This window comes from Plecotus auritus (genome assembly GCF_963455305.1).
Source record: "Plecotus auritus genome assembly, chromosome: 7".
In the NCBI taxonomy this organism is placed as follows: Eukaryota; Metazoa; Chordata; class Mammalia; order Chiroptera; family Vespertilionidae; genus Plecotus; species Plecotus auritus.
The window spans coordinates 147,234,975-147,244,090 of NC_137774.1; the positions used below are offsets into that span (position 1 = coordinate 147,234,975).

The window sequence follows — 9,116 nt, forward strand, 5'->3', positions numbered from 1 at the left end:
ATATAAATCTATACCAATATTCTTAAACTGCAGCATAGTATATATTTCAAATTTCATATTTTATTGTTTTTCTATTTATGACTTTTTCATATTACAAACTAGTGAGGTGAACATGGAAGTGCATGCTTGCTTATGTATTCCATTGATTTTTAGATCAGTGGATTAGTTATAAAGAGGTAAAGAAAGACAACAAGCAGGGAGATGGACATAGAGAAGAAGAGTTTAAAGGAGGTGGAATCCGATGATTGTGGAGGACAGAATGTTCATCCTCTGTGTCTCATCCCACCTCACAAAAAACTCAGGTGCTCATTCAGGCCCAGCCAGCGTAGCTCAGTGGTTGAGGATTGGCCTATGAACCTAGAGGTCATGGTTTGATTCCCAATCAGGGCACATGCCTGGGTTGTGAGTTTGAGCCCCCAGTGTGGGGCATGCAGGAGGCAGCCGCTCAATGAGTCTCTCTCATCATTGATGTTTCTCTCTCTCTCTCCCTCTCCTTTTCTCTCTGAAAGAAATAAAAACATATCTTTTTAAAGAGAAAACATTTAAAAAAATATGTTCATTCAGGAAATAGCAACTCCACTGTGAAATAGAGATTTTTTTTTAGGAATTCAGGGGCTCCTAAGAAAAAGTTTGGGTAAAAACCCACACTACTAATACGGTTTTTGCCTTTGTGTTTTTGGGGGAGAAAGAACGACTCCTCTGATCTACAGCCAGAAGGTTCTCAATTGGGGGAGGGAAGGGCGGGGCAGCTGCCTGATGGGTGCGAAGGACAGGCTCTTGTCCTGGAGTCGCCTGTCCTAGCCCTGCGGCCGTCGTCTGGAACAGCTGACTGATCATACCTGCATAGTAGCCCTCAGGTGTATTTGAGAAAAGAAAAATGTTGGGAACTCTTGCCAAATCTTGAAAATCAGCTGTCAGTCTTACGCACATATAATATGGTGTAACTGGTTCAGATGCCTACAAAGCCCTTGCATAACGCAAAACAAGTTTGAGAAAATTGGGGGGGGGGGGTTCCCTAGAAAAGCATAGCAACAGAAAAGAATTTAATTTATTGGGGTGATATTGGCTAATAACATTATATAAGTTTCAAGTATACAATTCTATAATACATCATCTATATATTGCATTATGTGCTCACCACCCGAAGTCTAGTCTCCCTTCATCACCATATATTTGACCCACTTTATCCTCTTCACTTTCCCCCAACCCTAGAAACGAATTTTTAAAAATCATGGTTGCGTTGACTGTACCTTAGCGACAAACTCTTAATGTATTTAAAACTTCAGTTCACCAATAATTGACTCAATATTAGTCATCATTTTGTTAAATATTTACTCTATGCAGACAGTTTGCTAAGAGCTTTTCTGGTAATGCTTTTTTAATATTCAGAAGAACGCTATAAAAGCTATCAAACTTTACAAATAAGAAATTTGAGACTAGAGAGATTAAGTAACTTGATCAGTTGTCACATTGCGTGTAAGTAGCAGAGCTAGAATTTGAACCCAAGTTTTTGCATACTTAAAATTTTAGCTCTTAACACCACACTGGAATGAACTTTAGTTTTTAATCATATGTTTTTATATTGGTAGCAATTCCAGCAAGAATGAAAAGTATTCCATGTTATATATGTTGTAGATTAGTACTTTGGGAAACATTGCTCTGAATGATGGTGTCTTTTATAAGATATTGAAATGCTACATTATAGGTAAGACCGTGCAGCAGTAAGAAATATATGGTTTTTGCTTTGACTTGTGTCAATCATGCTATCTTGTTTGAGCTTTTCAAGAGGGGAGTGACGCAGTGGAGATAAGCCGAGCAGATTACTTGGTATGTGTTATCCTGAAATCTGAGTTATTTGACATTTTTAAGGCTAAGCATTGATTGAGCTCTGTGAACATAAATTGGCAAGAAAAAGTAATACCATCTGCTCAATAACAACTCGTTGCTTTTAGCAAAGAGCATTTGTTTCAACTTGAGAGTTATAATCATATTATCAAACTTGCTAATTGCATGAACTGAATATAAATTGTCAGGCTCATAAAGGTGTATATTTATGGTCACCAGGAGCTCCTCAATTTCCATGTTTTTATTGTTGATGGAGTTAGCTTATTTTTTTTTCTGTTTTTCTTACTGCCATTGGAGACTTCAAAACAGTCTAACTAGTATTTTCTGTAATTATGTAGCAATATTCTCAAAGCAATAGCTTACACAGAGTGCAAATCAGGGACTTTTTAAATCTGATTTTTAAAATATTTTTCATCTAGAGTTAAACTCCAATGTTTTCTTAATGGGAATAAGTTTTTCTTTATTTGCCAAGAGGCTCCACTTACAGCTGGAGAAATGTGTTGTTTTCCTACTTATAAACATCAGTATAAAGTATGTACTGTACAAAATATAAATTACTGATGTAAAAATGGCCATTTTGGTTTACCAGGGGATTCGATTGATTAACTTAGGGGAGCTATAGTGTTGTCTCTTTGGCCTTCCTTCTGGTTTATTCCAAGAATTCTCAGGTGATTGCTCAAGAGCTCCAAAGTAAAGCACAATTATTGAAAGTGCTTTCTAGAAGGATCTTCCAGCATCAGAAAATAGAAAAGTGAAAAAAGAAATAAATTACCTCATTAGTATAGAATGACATTTTAGGATAAATCACATAGAAAAATAGTATTGGTCTTTTAAATTTTCAATACAAACAGATATTTATAACCTAAAAATATGGATAAAAATAAATAGGTTGTGAAAATATTTAGAAAAATTAAAATAGTATTTTAAGAGATTAACACTTGTCTCCCTGTTGTTAATCTTAGAAGAATGGTGAGGAACTTTTGTATGCTCTATATTTGTAGGAAGTAATAATAGATTTTGAAACCATGCCATATTATAGAAAGTCTTTTCTACTTATGTACCTGATTCCAAACAAGCAAATGTTTGAAGAAAATCTGATTTCATTTATCAGAAATGTAACCCTGGCCAGTTTTGCTAAGTGGTTAGAGCATCGGCCCAGGCACGGAAGGGTCACAAGTTAGATTCCTAGTCAAGGGCATAGTACCTGAGTTGCAGGTTCAGTCCAGGCCTGGTCCAGGGGCCTACAGAAGGCAACCAATTGATGTGTCTCTCTCACATCAGGGTTCCCCCTTCCCTTCCCTTCCCTTCCCTTTCTTTCTTCCCTTCCCTCCTTTAGCCCTCCCCTCCCCTCCCTTCCCTTCCCCTCCCCTCCTCCTTCCCTCTCCCTCCCTCCCTCCCTCTCTTTCTCTCTTTCTTCCTTCCTTCCTTCCACTCTCTAAAAAAAATCAATGGAGAAAAAATCCTCGGGTAAGAATTAACACAACAAACACACACATAAAAATGCAGTATATTGGTGTGCACTCTTTGGAGTGTGCCCTCCTTGGAGCACGCCCACACGCTTCTCTTAGGCACAGACTTAAAAAAAAAAAAAAAAACACCTCTGGGGACCCCCAGGGACTTTCAACAAGGGGAACAGTGGGCCACAAAACCCCTGAACCTATGTCCATGCCCCCTTTCTCTGACTTTTCTAGAGAGCTGAAGCAGCCCTACTTAGTTCTCTCCTGTTGCTTCTTCTATCTTAAGCCCTACCATGTTTCACTGTCCCCAGCTTTAATATATGTACTCTCAAAATAAATTTTTAAAATGCAGTATATTAATAAATATCTATTTACTTGATTGACAAAATAAACAAGATTTGACAGAGTGAGTTTTATTGCAACAATTGTGCATACCAATAATTTGGAAGTTAAAAACTGATGGACTCTCTATTCATAAGGCATCAAGGTGACTAAAGAATAGTTTTGTGTAATCTCAAATACTGAATAATAAACATACCCACTATTTAAAAGAGTAAACTAAAATGGAAAAAGAAATGAAAGTTGAAAAGGGAGAGGTTTTAAATAATCTAATCCAAAATGTAATGACTTTTTCAAAAGAATAAATTTGATAATTTAAACTAAGCCAAAATAAGAATAGTCATAAATTACGTATGATGTATTCTTTTCCATCTTATTTTCCCCATTAGGTGGTTCCTGTTCATAGATATAATTCCATGTCATTTCTCCCAACCTATGCCCATGATAGACAGATAATTAAGATAATGTGCTTTATCTATAGACCTCAGAATCCTTAATAAAGCACATCAAAGGAACCTCTAGGAATAGATTAGAATGGAATCCTAATTGTGTCCCCTAGATCTTCTGATCAGTTCTTTTTTCATAATTGCTCTTAGGAAAGTAGTCTGTATCTGTAGTGAGAAGTAAGGAACTGTGTGATATAAAAAATGCTCTAAAAGAAGTCAGACATGCCTTAGTCCTGATTCTTTCGCTAAGAATGGAATCTTGACAACTTATAACTTCTCTAGGACTGATTTCAAATCTGTAAAATTCAGTGGATTAGGCTGGACTCTCTCTAAAATCCTGTCCAGTTTCAACTTTTTGTATTCTATACCTTCAGCAACCCCCATAGATTTTTCATCATTCCCTAAAAAAATCTGCAACACTTTGCACATTGTCTTTTTTCAGCCTGGGATGCATTTGTCACCTTTGCATTCTATCAAAACCACCATTCATCATTCGAGATCCACCTCAAATGGTAGCTCAGGAACTCTGAAGACTTCCCCAATTCCTCCTAACTCACAGGTCAAGTGAGTTGTTCTCACCATTGTGTCTCTGATATAGATCAGTTCTCATTGTTTTATGGTTATTAAGGAATCTGTTTTCTCCAGAAAATCCTATAAGGGACTCAGACCCTTGGAATTTGTACTCTCAGGGGGATGGTGCTTCACATATATCAATTGTTCAATAGAAGTTTATTAAATTAATATAAAGATCAATATCTGCCTGTCACAAGTTCAAAGCCTACTAATTGAAGATTGTTCTTTTTTGTGATTCTAAATATATGTATATTGGTAAACTATTCAGAGTATGTTTCAATACATCTCCATCTAAGCATTTTGTGACTTGGGTACATTCTAAACACAGGAACCACAGATAATGCAGTAGGATTTGAAATCAATCATCCTATAGATATTGCAGGTCAGTGATAAATACACTAACAAAGAAAAAGGTCGTTCAAGTAAGTAAGGAAAACACTAAGGTGTCATAGTTAAATTGTCAGAGATACATTCAGACAATTCACAAAAGAAGATAAATAACTGACAAGTTAGAACTTTAAAAAAAAATTGTAACTTTTGGCTAATGATAGAGCTATTTGCACATTCATGGAATATCTCTACAGAAAACCATAAAATAAAAGTTTTAAAGTATAAAACACAATGACAAAGAAAATGGGAAAGGAATACCAACAATAGAATTCTGGAAGCTGGAAAACAAATGGACAAGTGCCCTAGAGGACAGTTAAAGTTGAATTCTATACTAGTATTGGGGAAAGCCAAAAAAGTGATCCCATGACTAGTGCAAAACAACCCAAAGACTAAAAAATCAGTACCTGAAAAAGTAGGATAAATATGAAAACTTTTTAAGAAGCTGTTAGACCTACAGATCCTATTTTATGTTCTGCAGAGTGGTGTGACTGTCCCTCATTCACCCCAGCAAGACACTTGACATTTATTCTCTGAAGGGCATAAAACAGTCTGTAGACCAAGGGACAGCAGAAACAGTTGAAGACTGAGGTGCCATGCTGAAATGGACCACTTTTTTGAGGACATAAGCAGGGAAATAGAGAAAAAAGATGGACAAATAGAAAACAGAAGTAAATGAGAAAATTAGAGGGCCAATTCAAAAAATCTAACATCCAAATAACAGAAATTCTGGAAAGAAAACTGTAGGAGGAAATAATTGATATATATAATAATAATATATAATAATTATACACACACACACACACACACACAAAGGATCAAAAATCAAAAGGTCATCAGACTGGGGAAAAACTTACATCAAAGATGAAAGTCAAGACCTCCACCATGTCCTCCATCCGCTTCATTTCCCAGCCCCTGAAGCTGACTCAGTCCGCAGAGATCTCAGGCCTTGACACTTAGTCAAGAACCTGCAGCTTCAAAGCTCCCCTCAGCCCTGGGGGATCCAGGAGAACCCCAGATGAGGCTCTACCACCAGGATGGAGATAGATGTTGAAAAACTACAAGATGGTGCCTCTAGCAGGATTCTCCCTGGCGGTGGCAAGATGTCCAGGTACAGTTCCAGCCACTTCACTTCACCCTGCTTGGGAAGTTGGGCTCTGGGAGAACTCTCAATAACATCCAGAAGGTCAATAGGGAGATTTTTGACATCCTTTCTGGTAAAGAAGATCTGGACCACCTCCTATGTAAGGACTGTACTGACAGTCTTTTGGAGCAGCTAGACACTCAACTCACTACCTCAGAATCTGACAGAACTACAAATGCTATTTGGAGAGTAGAGGGAGAATAAGTGAGGATGAGCGGGAAACACTGCAGGAGTTACTGAAGGACGTGGAGCTGGAGGAAGAAAGGCTGGTTCAGAAGCTGAGGGAAGTGAAGAAGAACTGAGAAAGAGCAGCTGTGGCTCTGGAGGCAGCCTAGGCAGAGACTGAGATGCAGGACCAGCAAGAAAGGCAGTACCACAGGAACTACAGTAAATTGCAATGGCAACAATTGGAACTGCATGACGAACTGAGAAGCACAGAGAACTGGCTGGGGTATGCCCAAACCCAGCTAGCTTGGCTAGAGAAAATTAACGCCTTCAGTTCAATGTTTGAGATTCGCCAAGATGGCCCCTTGGCTGTCATCAATGACTTCAGATTGGTCTGCCTCCCCACTGTCCCTATGTGCTGGAATGAGATGAACTCAGCCTGGGGACAGACAGCATTGCTGCTCCTGGCCCTGTCTAACATAGTTGGTCAGGAATTTCAGAGGTATTGACTCATCCCCTGCGGAAACCACTCCTATCTGAAGTCTTTAACAGAAGGCCCCACTGAACTACCCATGTTCTGTACCAGGGGGCCTAGTGCTCTCTTGTCTAACAAGTTTGACCAGGCGACGATGGCTTTCTTGGACTGCGTGAAGTTCAAGGAAGAAACAGAGAAAGGCAAACCAGGTCTCTGCATGCCCTAAGGATCCATGTGGAGAAAGGCCTGATAGAAGAGCCTGGAGCCAGTGTGAATTCTATTCCATCAGAACACACTTGAACACGGAGGAACAGTGGACAAAGGCACTCAAGCTCATGCTTACAAATCTTAAGTGGAGTCTCGCTTGGGTCTGCTTAAGGTATTGTCAAAAATAACTTTTTTTTTTCTATGTGGGAGAGGGATATTTTTTTACTTTAAAATATTTTACTTGTGAAAAATTTATCAGATCAATTGTAAAGCTGAAGAATATAACAGGTTTATAATTTTAATAATAAATAACCACACAGATATTAAGAGGAATGAAAGTATTGTCCAGAGCAAACCAAAGCCATTGCTGACTTCCCCAGCACAACTTTGCCTCCCTTGTGCCTTCTATTTCCTTCTTCACCACTTGGACAAACAAATTCAAAGTGACAGCAAAGATTTAATTGCAAGGTGATGGGATGAAAGGTTGTAAAGGGAAAGAACTGAAGGTGGAGATGAGAGGAGAGGAGTAGTAAAGAGAAAGGTGGAGATCTTCAGTTTTTTAATGAGAAAATAAAAGTAATTGGCCACTGGTGTAAGTAGTAGAACTTTGGGAGGGGGAATATTCTAAGATTTTTAAGTTTTTGCTGTGATGTATAAAGTCTACCCCCTCCCCCTCCATCTCTGAGAAACTCTAAATAAATTTCTACATAGTCTTCAATGAAAATATCAAAAGGGCATCAGACTTCTTAAGATTCACATTGAAAACAATGGAGCAATGCCTTTTAAATTTTGAAGGAAAATGATTCTCAACCAAGAATTATATATCAACCAAACTATTAATCAGGAGTGAGCATAGAATAAAGACACTTTTAAAGATACATAGCCTCAAAAATTTTGCCTCTGATACATACTTACTCAGAAAGCTACTGGACATATGCTCAACAGAATAAAAGAGTAAACACCCCAAAGTGACAGCTGTGCAACAAACCTAGGGAATAACCAATCCAGATTAGAAGAGGCTCTAGGGAGATATTTCTTCAAGAAAATGAATTTGATAAAATTCTTAATGTATTTAACCCATACATAAAGGAGATCTTTGCAGGTGGGGCCACGTTTGAGATAGAATTAATTTTACAAGTATGTAGAAACCCAAGGAAATAAACAAAGAAAGAAACACAAGACAAGAATTTTCAACTATAAGGAAAACAATCATGGCTCAATGGTTGAGCATTGACCTATGAACCAGGAGGTCACGGTTCGATTCCCAATCAGGGCATATGCCCAGGTTGTGGGCTGGATCCCCAGTGTAGGGCATGCAGGTAGAAGCTGATCAATGATTCTCTCTCATCATTGATGTTTCTATCTCTCTCTCCCTTTCCCTTCCTCTCTGAAATCAATAAAAATATAATAAATAAATAAATAAATACAAAATCTTGAAGTAATTGACATATATTACATAGTGTAGCTGCTTATAGTGTTTCATTAGTCCTACTAATATAAACACAATAACTCTAACTAAATTACAACATATATTTGAAGGACTGAAGATAGTAGGTGTGAATGGATCAGGAGCTAAACTGTCATCTTCTGCAATAATCAATGCCTAAAACTAAAATATTAGAAAGTAGCAATGCAAGTATGTCATTTCGAGATACAGAATAATATAGCAAATAAATCAGCCAAAAGATATGAAAGTGGCTACCTCTAGGGAATGGAAGATATGAATATGTATATAGTGTGGGAGATTTTTAAGAAATCTTTATAGTACTATTAAATTCTGTATGCCCCTATATAATTTTGCTAAAAAGAAAATTTAAACTTAAAAATTGATCACTTTTACTTGTAATAAGACATACAAATTAAAACAAAATAAATAATATATTTGCAGTTTTTTACATATTTATAATATTTCATTGTGTGTTGAGAATATCACATGAATTTTTATTCTCAAACAGTACTTCTGAAAGTGGAAATTGGTCTAATATTTCTAAAAAACAATTTGGCAGTACACATCAAGAGACAAAAAATCCTATTCCCTTTGACCTAGTAATTCCCCTTTTGTAAATCTCTCTTAGAGA

At 37.3% G+C, this 9,116-nt stretch overlaps 1 protein-coding gene and 1 pseudogene across 4 annotated transcripts in view; both read left to right on the forward strand.

Annotated features, from left to right (window-relative positions):
- PDE4D (phosphodiesterase 4D) overlaps positions 1 to 9,116 on the forward strand; it is a gene marked incomplete at its 5' end in the record, with an annotated part of 697,671 nt that overhangs the window by 617,835 nt on the left and 70,720 nt on the right. The gene's annotated exons all lie outside the window — the stretch shown is intronic.
- Positions 5,933 to 7,226, forward strand: LOC308255015 (beclin-2-like; annotated as a pseudogene). Its single transcript has one exon. The product of its transcript is annotated as a beclin-2-like (transcript).